The sequence below is a fragment of the Calliopsis andreniformis genome, unplaced genomic scaffold (assembly GCF_051401765.1).
Source record: "Calliopsis andreniformis isolate RMS-2024a unplaced genomic scaffold, iyCalAndr_principal scaffold0008, whole genome shotgun sequence".
Lineage (NCBI taxonomy): Eukaryota > Metazoa > Arthropoda > Insecta > Hymenoptera > Andrenidae > Calliopsis > Calliopsis andreniformis.
The window spans coordinates 14,035,989-14,047,766 of NW_027480426.1; positions in this window are offsets into that span (position 1 = coordinate 14,035,989).

Below are 11,778 nucleotides of genomic sequence, written 5' to 3' on the forward strand. Positions count from 1 at the left end.
AATTGCAACCAGTGTGAAAGTTATGGTCATTTCTACGTTCCGGGCAACCTAGGCTTCACCCTAGGCCGTTGTCCCACCAGATCGAATAGTTACGACCTGAGAAGTCAACGCCAGAAGCATAAAATACGATGAAGATGCAACAGTTTTTCCATCGTATAAAAAGAATAATTGCAATCAGTGTGAAAGTTATGGTCATTTCTACATTCCGTGCAACCTAGGCTTCACTGTCGGGCGTTGCTCCACCAGATCGGATAGTTCCGGCCTAAGAAGTCAGCGCCAGAAGCATAAAATACAAAATAAATACAACAGCCTTTACACCGTATAAAACGAATAATTGCAACCTGTGTGAAGGTTATGGTCATATCTACGTTCCGTGCAACCTAGGCTTCACTGTCGGGCGTTGCTCCACCAGATCGGATAGTTACGGCCTAAGAAGTCAGCGCCAGAAGCATAAAATACGATATAAATACAACAGCTGTTCCATCGAATAAAAGGAATAATTGCAAACAGTGTGAAAGTAATAGTCATTTCTACGTTCCGGGCAACCTAGGCTTCATCCTAGGCCGTTGTTCCACCAAATCGAATAGTTAGGGCCTAAGAAGTGAACGCCAGAAGCATAAAATGCAATAAAAATACAACAGTTTTTCCATCGTATAGTAGGAATAATTTGCAACCAGCGTGATAGCAGTGGTCATTTCTACGTTCCGGGCAACCTAGGCTTCACCCTAGGCCGTTGTCCCACCAGATCGAATAGTTACGGCCTAAGAAGTCAACGCCAGAAGCATAAAATACGATGAAGATGCAACAGTTTTTCCATCGTATAAAAAGAATAATTGCAATCAGTGTGAAAGTTATGGTCATTTCTACATTCCGAGCCACCTAGGCTTCACTGTCGGGCGTTGCACCACCAGATCGAAATGTTAGGGCCTAAGAAGTCAACGCCCGAAGCATAAAATACGATATAAATACAACAGCATTTCCATCGTATTAAATGAATAATTGCAAACAGTGTGAATGTAGTGGTCATTTCTACGTTCCGGGCAACCTAGGCTTCACTGTATGGCGTTCTTCCACCACATCGAGTAGCTACGGCCTCAGAAGTCCACGCCTGAAGCATAAAATACAATAAAAATACAACAGTCTTTTCATCGCATAACAGGAATAATTGCAACAAGCGTGAAAGTAATGATCATTTCGGCGTTACGGGCATCCTAGACTTAACTCTGAGGCATTGCTCCACCAGATCGAATAATTAGGTCCTGAGAAGTCAACGCCAGATGCATAAAATACAATATAAATACAACAGTTTTTCAATCGTATAAAACGAATAATTGCAACCAGTATGAAACTTATGGTCATTTCTACTTTCCGAGCAACCTAGGCTTCACCCTAGGGCTTTGCTCCAACAGATTGAATAGTTAGGGCCTAAGAAGTCAACGCCAGAAGCATAAAATACGATTTAATACAACAGCTTTTCCATCGTATAAAAGGAATAATTGCAAACAGTGTGAAAGTAATGGTCATTTCTACGTTCCGGGCAACCTAGGCTTCACTCTACGGCGTTGTTAAACCAGATCGAATAGTGAGGGCCTAAGAAGTCAACACCAGAAGAATAAAATACAAAATAAATACAACAGCCTTTACACCGTATAAAACGAATAATTGCAACCTGTGTGAAGGTTATGGTCATATCTACGTTCCGTGCAACCTAGGCTTCACTGTCGGGCGTTGCTCGACCAGATCGGATAGTTACGGCCTAAGAAGTCAGCGCCAGAAGCATAAAATACGATATAAATACAACAGCTGTTCCATCGAATAAAAGGAATAATTGCAAACAGTGTGAAAGTAATAGCCATTTCTACGTTCCGGGCAACCTAGGCTTCATCCTAGGCCGTTGTTCCACCAAATCGAATAGTTAGGGCCTAAGAAGTGAACGCCAGAAGCATAAAATGCAATAAAAATACAACAGTTTTTCCATCGTATAGTAGGAATAATTTGCAACCAGCGTGATAGCAGTGGTCATTTCTACGTTCCGGGCAACCTAGGCTTCACCCTAGGCCGTTGTCCCACCAGATCGAATAGTTACGGCCTAAGAAGTCAACGCCAGAAGCATAAAATACGATGAAGATGCAACAGTTTTTCCATCGTATAAAAAGAATAATTGCAATCAGTGTGAAAGTTATGGTCATTTCTACATTCCGAGCCACCTAGGCTTCACTGTCGGGCGTTGCACCACCAGATCGAAATGTTAGGGCCTAAGAAGTCAACGCCCGAAGCATAAAATACGATATAAATACAACAGCATTTCCATCGTATTAAATGAATAATTGCAAACAGTGTGAATGTAGTGGTCATTTCTACGTTCCGGGCAACCTAGGCTTCACTGTATGGCGTTCTTCCACCACATCGAGTAGCTACGGCCTCAGAAGTCCACGCCTGAAGCATAAAATACAATAAAAATACAACAGTCTTTTCATCGCATAACAGGAATAATTGCAACAAGCGTGAAAGTAATGATCATTTCGGCGTTACGGGCATCCTAGACTTAACTCTGAGGCATTGCTCCACCAGATCGAATAATTAGGTCCTGAGAAGTCAACGCCAGATGCATAAAATACAATATAAATACAACAGTTTTTCTATCGTATAAAACGAATAATTGCAACCAGTATGAAACTTATGGTCATTTCTACTTTCCGAGCAACCTAGGCTTCACCCTAGGGCTTTGCTCCAACAGATTGAATAGTTAGGGCCTAAGAAGTCAACGCCAGAAGCATAAAATACGATTTAATACAACAGCTTTTCCATCGTATAAAAGGAATAATTGCAAACAGTGTGAAAGTAATGGTCATTTCTACGTTCCGGGCAACCTAGGCTTCACTCTACGGCGTTGTTAAACCAGATCGAATAGTGAGGGCCTAAGAAGTCAACACCAGAAGAATAAAATACAAAATAAATACAACAGCCTTTACACCGTATAAAACGAATAATTGCAACCTGTGTGAAGGTTATGGTCATATCTACGTTCCGTGCAACCTAGGCTTCACTGTCGGGCGTTGCTCGACCAGATCGGATAGTTACGGCCTAAGAAGTCAGCGCCAGAAGCATAAAATACGATATAAATACAACAGCTGTTCCATCGAATAAAAGGAATAATTGCAAACAGTGTGAAAGTAATAGCCATTTCTACGTTCCGGGCAACCTAGGCTTCATCCTAGGCCGTTGTTCCACCAAATCGAATAGTTAGGGCCTAAGAAGTGAACGCCAGAAGCATAAAATGCAATAAAAATACAACAGTTTTTCCATCGTATAGTAGGAATAATTTGCAACCAGCGTGATAGCAGTGGTCATTTCTACGTTCCGGGCAACCTAGGCTTCACCCTAGGCCGTTGTCCCACCAGATCGAATAGTTACGGCCTAAGAAGTCAACGCCAGAAGCATAAAATACGATGAAGATGCAACAGTTTTTCCATCGTATAAAAAGAATAATTGCAATCAGTGTGAAAGTTATGGTCATTTCTACATTCCGAGCCACCTAGGCTTCACTGTCGGGCGTTGCACCACCAGATCGAAATGTTAGGGCCTAAGAAGTCAACGCCCGAAGCATAAAATACGATATAAATACAACAGCATTTCCATCGTATTAAATGAATAATTGCAAACAGTGTGAATGTAGTGGTCATTTCTACGTTCCGGGCAACCTAGGCTTCACTGTATGGCGTTCTTCCACCACATCGAGTAGCTACGGCCTCAGAAGTCCACGCCTGAAGCATAAAATACAATAAAAATACAACAGTCTTTTCATCGCATAACAGGAATAATTGCAACAAGCGTGAAAGTAATGATCATTTCGGCGTTACGGGCATCCTAGACTTAACTCTGAGGCATTGCTCCACCAGATCGAATAATTAGGTCCTGAGAAGTCAACGCCAGATGCATAAAATACAATATAAATACAACAGTTTTTCTATCGTATAAAACGAATAATTGCAACCAGTATGAAACTTATGGTCATTTCTACTTTCCGAGCAACCTAGGCTTCACCCTAGGGCTTTGCTCCAACAGATTGAATAGTTAGGGCCTAAGAAGTCAACGCCAGAAGCATAAAATACGATTTAATACAACAGCTTTTCCATCGTATAAAAGGAATAATTGCAAACAGTGTGAAAGTAATGGTCATTTCTACGTTCCGGGCAACCTAGGCTTCACTCTACGGCGTTGTTAAACCAGATCGAATAGTGAGGGCCTAAGAAGTCAACACCAGAAGAATAAAATACAAAATAAATACAACAGCCTTTACACCGTATAAAACGAATAATTGCAACCTGTGTGAAGGTTATGGTCATATCTACGTTCCGGGCAACCTAGCCTTCACTGTCGGGCGTTGCTCCACCAGATCGAAATGTTAGGGCCTAAGAAGTCTACGCCCGAAGCATAAAATACGATATAGATACAACAGCATTTCCATCGTATTAAATGAATAATTGCAAACAGTGTGAAAGTAGTGGTCATTTCTACGTTCCGGGCAACCTAGGCTTCACTGTATGGCGTTCTTCCACCACATCGAATAGCTACGGCCTCAGAAGTCCACGCCTGAAGCATAAAATACAATAAAAATACAACAGTCTTTTCATCGTATGACAGGAATAATTGCAACAAGCGTGAAAGTAATGATCATTTCGGCGTTTCGGGCATCCTAGACTTAACTCTGAGGCATTGCTCCACCAGATCGAATATTTAGGGCCTTAGAAGTCAACCCCAGAAGCATAAAATACAATATAAATACAACAGTTTTTCCAATGTATAAAACGAATAATTGCTACCAGTGTGAAAGTTATGGTCATTTCTACGTTCCGCGCAACCTGGGCTTTACTCTAGGGCGTTGTTCCACCAGATGGAATAGTTAGGGCCTAAGAAGTCAACGCCAGAAGCATAAAATACGATATAAATACAACAGCTTTTCCATCGTATAAAACAAATAATTGCAACCAGTGTGAAAGTTATGGTCATTTCTACGTTCCGGGCAACGTAGGCTTCACCCTAGGCCGTTGTTCCACCAGATCGAATAGTTAGGGCCTAAGAAGTGAACGCCAGAAGCATAAAATGCAATAAAAGTACAACAGTTTTTCCATCGTATAGCAGGAATAATTTGCAACCAGTGTGATAGTAGTGGTCATTTCTACATTCCGGGCAACCCAGGTTTCACTCCAGGGCGTTGCTCCAACAGATTGAATAGTTAGGGTCTTAGAAGTCAACGCCCGAAGCATAAAATACAAAATAATTAGAACGGTTTTTCCATTGTATAAAACGAATAATTGCTACGAGTGTAAAAGCTATGGTCATTTCTACGTTCCGGGCAACCTAGGCTTGACCCTAGGGCGTTGTTCCACCAGATCCAATAGTTAGGGCCTAAGAAGTGAACGCCAGACGCATAAAATGCAATAAAAATACAACAGTTTTTCCATCGTATAAAACGAATAATTGCAAACAGTGTGAAAGTAATGGTCATTTCTACGTTCCGGGCAACCTAGGCTTCACTCTACGGCGTTGTTCCACCAGATCGAATAGTTAGGGCCTAAGAAGTCAACGCCAGAAGCATAAAATACGATATAAATACAACAGCTTTTCCATCGTATAAAACGAATAATTGCTACCAGTGTAAAAGCTATGGTCATTTCAACGTTCCGGGCAATCTAGGCTGCACTCTAGGGCGTTGCTCCACCAGATCGAATAGTTAGGGCCTTAGAAGTCAACGCCCGAAGCATAAAATACAAAATAAATAAAGCAGTTTTTCCATCGTATAAAACGAAAAATTGCGAACAGTGTGAAAGATATGGACATTTCTACGAGCCGGGCTACCTAGGTTTCACTCTATGGCGTTCTTCCACCACATCGAATAGCAACGGCCTCAGAAGTCAACGCCAGAAGCTTAAATACAATATAAATATAACAGTTTTTCCATCGTATAAAACGAATAATAGCAACCAGTGTGAAAGTTATGGTTATTTCTACGTTCCGGGCAACCTAGGCTTCACTGTATGGCGTTCTTCCACCACATCGGATAGCTACGGCCTCAGAAGTCAACGCCAGAAGCACAAAATACGATAAAGATGCAACAGTTTTTCCATCGTATAAAACGAATAATTGCAACCAGTGTGAAAGTTATGGTCATTTCTACATTCCGAGCAACCTAGGCTTCACTCTAGGGCGTTGCTCCACCAGACCGAATAGTTAGGTCCTTAGAACTCAACGCCAGAAGCATAAAATACGATATAAATACAACAGCTTTTCCATCGTATAAAACAAATAATTGCAACCAGTGTGAAAGTTATGGTCATTTCTACGTTCCGGGCAACCTAGGCTTCACCCTAGGCCGTTGTCCCACCAGATCGAATAGTTACGACCTGAGAAGTCAACGCCAGAAGCATAAAATACGATGAAGATGCAACAGTTTTTCCATCGTATAAAAAGAATAATTGCAATCAGTGTGAAAGTTATGGTCATTTCTACATTCCGAGCCACCTAGGCTTCACTCTAGGGCGTTGCTCCACCAGATCGAATAGTTAGGTCCTTAGAAGTCAACGCCAGAAGCATAACATACGATATAAAGACAGCAGCTTTTCCATCGTATAAAAGGAATAATTGCAAACAGTGTGAAAGTATTGGTCATTTCTACGTTCGGGCAACCTAGGCTTCACTCTACGGCGTTGTTCCACCAGATCGAATAGTTAGGTCCTAAGAAGTCAACACCTGAAGAATAAAATACAAAATAAATACAACAGCCTTTACACCGTATAAAACGAATAATTGCAACCTGTGTGAAGGTTATGGTCATATCTACGTTCCGTGCAACCTAGGCTTCACTGTCGGGCGTTGCTCCACCAGATCGGATAGTTACGGCCTAAGAAGTCAGCGCCAGAAGCATAAAATACGATATAAATACAACAGCTGTTCCATCAAATAAAAGGAATAATTGCAAACAGTGTGAAAGTAATAGTCATTTCTACGTTCCGGGCAACCTAGGCTTCATCCTAGGCCGTTGTTCCACCAAATCGAATAGTTAGGGCCTAAGAAGTGAACGCCAGAAGCATAAAATGCAATAAAAATACAACAGTTTTTCCATCATATAACAGGAATAATTGCAAACAGTGTGAAGGTAATTGTATGTTCTACGTTCCGGGCAAACTAGGCTTCACGCTAGGGTGTTGCTCCACCAGATGGAATAGGTAGGGCCTTAGAAGTCAACGCCCGAAGCATAAAATGCAAAATAAGTAGAACAGTTTTTCCATTGTATAAAACGAATAACTGCAACCAGTGTGAAAGTACTGGTCATTTCTACGTTCCGGGCAACCTAGGCTTCACCCTAGGCCGTCGTTCCACCAGATGGAATAGTTAGGGCCTTAGAAGTCAATGCCAGAAGCATAAACTACAAAATAAATACAACAGTCCTTCCATCGTATAAAACGAATAATTGCAACCTGTGTGATGGTTATGGACATATCTACGTTCCGGGCAATCTAGGCTTCACTGTAGGGCGTTGCTCCACCAAATCGAATTGTTAGGGCCTTAGAAGTCAACGCCCGAAGCATAAAATACAATATAAGTACAAAAGTTTTTCCATCGTATAAAATGGATGATTGCGAACATTGTGAAAGTAATGGTCATTTCTACGTGCCTGGCAACCTACGCGTCACTCTAGGGCGTTGCTGCTCCACATCTGACAGCTACGGCCTTAGAAGCTAACGCCGGAAGCATAAAATACAATATAAGTACAACAGCTTTGCCATCGTATAAAATGAATAATTGCAAACAGTGTGAAGGTAATGGCCGTTTCAACGTTCCGAGCAACCTAGGCTTCACTCTAGGGCGTTGTACCACCAGATCGAATAGTTAGGGCCTTAGAAGTCAACGCCAGAAGCATAAAATACAATAAAGATGCAACAGCTTTTCCATCGTATAACAGGAATAATTGCAAACAGTGTGAAGGTAATGGTATGTTCTACGTTCCGCGCAAACTAGGCTTCACGCTAGGGTGTTGCTCCACCAGATGGAATAGCTAGGGCCTTAGAAGTCAACGCCCGAAGCATAAAATGCAAAATAAACAGAACAGTTTTTCCATTCTATAAAACGGATAACTGCAACCAGTGTGAAAGTACTGGTCATTTCCACGTTCCGGGTAACCTAGGTTTCACTCTAGGGCGATGCTCCACCAGATCGAATAGCTAGGGGCTTAGAATTCAACGCCAGAAGGATAAAAAACACTATAAGTACAACAGTTTTTCCATCGTATAAAATGAATAATTGCAGACGTTGTGAAAGTAATGGTCATTTCTACGTTCCGGTCAACGTAGGCATCACTCTAATGCGTTCCTCCACCACATCTAATAGCTACGGCCTTAGAAGTTAATGCCAGGAGCATAAAATACAATATAAATACAACAGCTTTTCCATCGTATAAAATGAATAATTGCAAACAGTGTGAAAGTAATGGTCATGTCTACGTTCCGGGTAACCTAGGTTTCACTCTAGGGCGTTGCTCGACCAGATAGAATAGCTAGGGACTTAGAATTCAACACCAGAAGAATAAAATACAATATAAGTACAACAGTTTTTCCATCGTATAAAATGAATATTTGCAAACATTGTGAAAGTATTGGTCATTTCTACGTTCCGGGCAACCCTTACGACACTCTAGGGCGTTGCTCCACCACATCCAATAGCTACGGCCTTCAATGTCAACGCCAGAAGCATAAAATACGATATAAATACAACAGCTTTTCCATCATATAAAACGAATAATGGTAACCAGTGTGAAAGTTATGGTCATTTCTACGTTCCGGTCAACCTAGGCTTCACTCTAGGACGTTGATCCACCAGATCGAATAGTATGGGCCTATGAAGTCAACGCCAGAAGCATAAAATACAATATAAATAGAACAGTTCTTCCATCATATAAAACGAATGATAGCAACCAGTATGAAACTTATGGTCATTTCTACGTTCCGGTCAACCTAGGCTTCACACTATGGTGTTCTTCCACCACATCGAAAGCTACGGCCTCAGAAGTCAACGCGCGAAGCATAAAATGCAATAAAAGTACAGCAGTGTTTCCATCATATAACAGGAATAATTGCAACCAGTTTGAAAGTGATGGCCGATTCTACGTTCCGGGCAACCTAGGCTTCACTCTAGGGCGTTGCTCCACCAGATCGAATAGTTAGTGCCTTAGAAGTCAACGCCAGAAGCATAAAATACAATATAAGTACAACAGTTTTTCCATCGTATAAAATGAGTAATTTTAAACATTGCGAAAGTAATGGTCTTTTCTACGTTCCGGGCAACCTAGGCGTCACTCTAGTGCGTTGCTCCACCACATCTAATAGCTACGGGCTTAGACGTCAACGACAGAAACATAAAATACAATAAAGATGCAACAGCTTTTCCATCGTATAAAACGAATAATTGCAACCAGTGTGAAAGTTATTGTCATTTCTACTTTACGGGCAACCTACGCTTCACCCTAGGGCGCTGCTCCAACAGATTGAATAGTTAGGACCTTAGAAGTCAATGCCCGAAGAATAAAATGCAATAAAAGTACAACAGTTTTTCCATCATATGACAGGAATAATTAGAACCAGTTTGAAAGTGATGGTCATTTCTACGTTCCGGGCAACCTAGGCTTCACCCTAGGGCGCTGTTCCACCAGATGGAATAGTTAGGGCCTAAGAAGTCAACGCCAGAAGCATAAAATACGATATAGATACAACAGCTTTTCCATCGTATAAAACGAATAATGGTAACCAGTGCGAAAGTTATGGTCATTACTACGTTCCTGGCAACCTAGGCTTCACCCTAGGGCGCTGTTCCACCAGATGGAATAGTTGGGGCCTAAGAAGTCAACGCCAGAAGCATAAAATAGGATATAATTTCAACAGCTTTTCCATCGTGTAAAACGAATAATGGTAACCAGTGTGAAAGTTGTGGTCATTTCTACGTTCCGGTCAACCTAGGCTTCAGTCTAGGACGTTGCTACACCAGATGGAATAGTTAGGGCCTATGAAGTCAACGCCAGAAGCTTAAAATACAATATAAGTACAACAGCTTTTCCATCGTATATAATGTATATTTGCAACCAGTGTGAAAGTTATGGTCATTTCTCCTTCCCGGGCAACCTAGGCTTCACTCTAGGGCGTTGCTCCACCAGATCGAATAGTTAGGACCTTAGAAGTCAGCGCCAGAAGCATAAAATACAATAAAGATGCAACAGTTTTTCCATCATATAACAGGAATAATTGCAAACAGTGTGAAGGTAATTGTATGTTCTACTTTCCGAGCAACCTAAGCTTCACCCTAGGGCGTTGCTCCAACGGATTGAATAGTTAGGGCCTTAGAAGTCAACGCCCGAACCATAAAATGCAAACAAAATACAACAGTGTTTCCATCATATAACAGGAATAATTGCTACCAGTTTGAAAGTGATGGCCAATTCTACGTTGCAGGCAACCTAGGCTTCAGTCTAGGGCGTTGCTCCACCAGATCGAATAGATAGTGCCTTAGAAGTCAACGCCAGAAGCATAGAATACAATATAAATACAACAGTTTTTCCATCGTATAAAACGAATAATTGCAACCAGGATGAAACTTATGGTCATTTCTACTTTCCGAGCAACCTTGGCTTCACTCTAGGGCGTTGCTCCACCAGATCGAATAGTTAGGTCCTTAGAAGTCAACGCCAGAAGCATAAAATACAATATAAATACAACAGTATTTCCATCGTATAAAACTAATAATTGCAACCAGTATGAAACTTTTGGTCATTTCTACTTTCCGAGCAACCTAAGCTTCACGCTAGGGCGTTGCTCCAACGGATTGAATAGTTAGGGCCTTAGAAGTCAACGCCCCAACCATAAAATGCAAAAAAAATACAACAGTGTTTCCAACATATAACAGGAATAATTGCCACCATTTTGAAAGTGATGGCCAATTCTACGTTCCGGGCAACCTAGGCTTCACTCTATTGCGTTGCTCCACCAGATCGAATAGTTGGTGCCTTAGAAGTCAACGCCAGAACCATAAAATACAATATAAATACAACAGTTTTTCCATCGTATAAAACGAATAATTGCAACCAGTATGAAACTTATGGTCATTTCCACTTTCCGAGCAACCTAAGCTTCACCCTAGGGCGTTGCTCCAACGGATTGAATAGTTAGGGCCTTAGAAGTCAACGCCCGAACCATAAAATGCAAACAAAATACAACAGTGTTTCCATCATATAACAGGAATAATTGCTACCAGTTTGAATGTGATGGCCAATTCTACGTTCCGGGCAACCTAGGCTTCAGTCGAGGGCGTTGCTCCACCAGATCGAATAGATAGTGCCTTAGAAGTCAACGCCAGAAGCATAGAATACAATATAAATACAACAGTTTTTACATCGTATAAAGCGAATAATTGCAACCAGGATGAAACTTATGGTCATTTATACTTTCCGAGCAGCCTTGGCTTCACTCTAGGGCGTTGCTCCACCAGATCGAATAGTTAGGTCATTAGAAGTCAACGCCAGAAGCATAAAATACAATATAAACACAACAGTATTTCCATCGTATAAAACGAATAATTGCAACCAGTATGAAAGCTATGGTCATTTCTACGTTCCAGGCAACCTAGGCTTCACTCTAGGGCGTTGTTCCACCAGATCGAATAGTTAGGGCCTAAGAAGTCAACGCCAGAAGCATAAAATACGATATAAATACAACAGCTTTTCCATCGTATAAA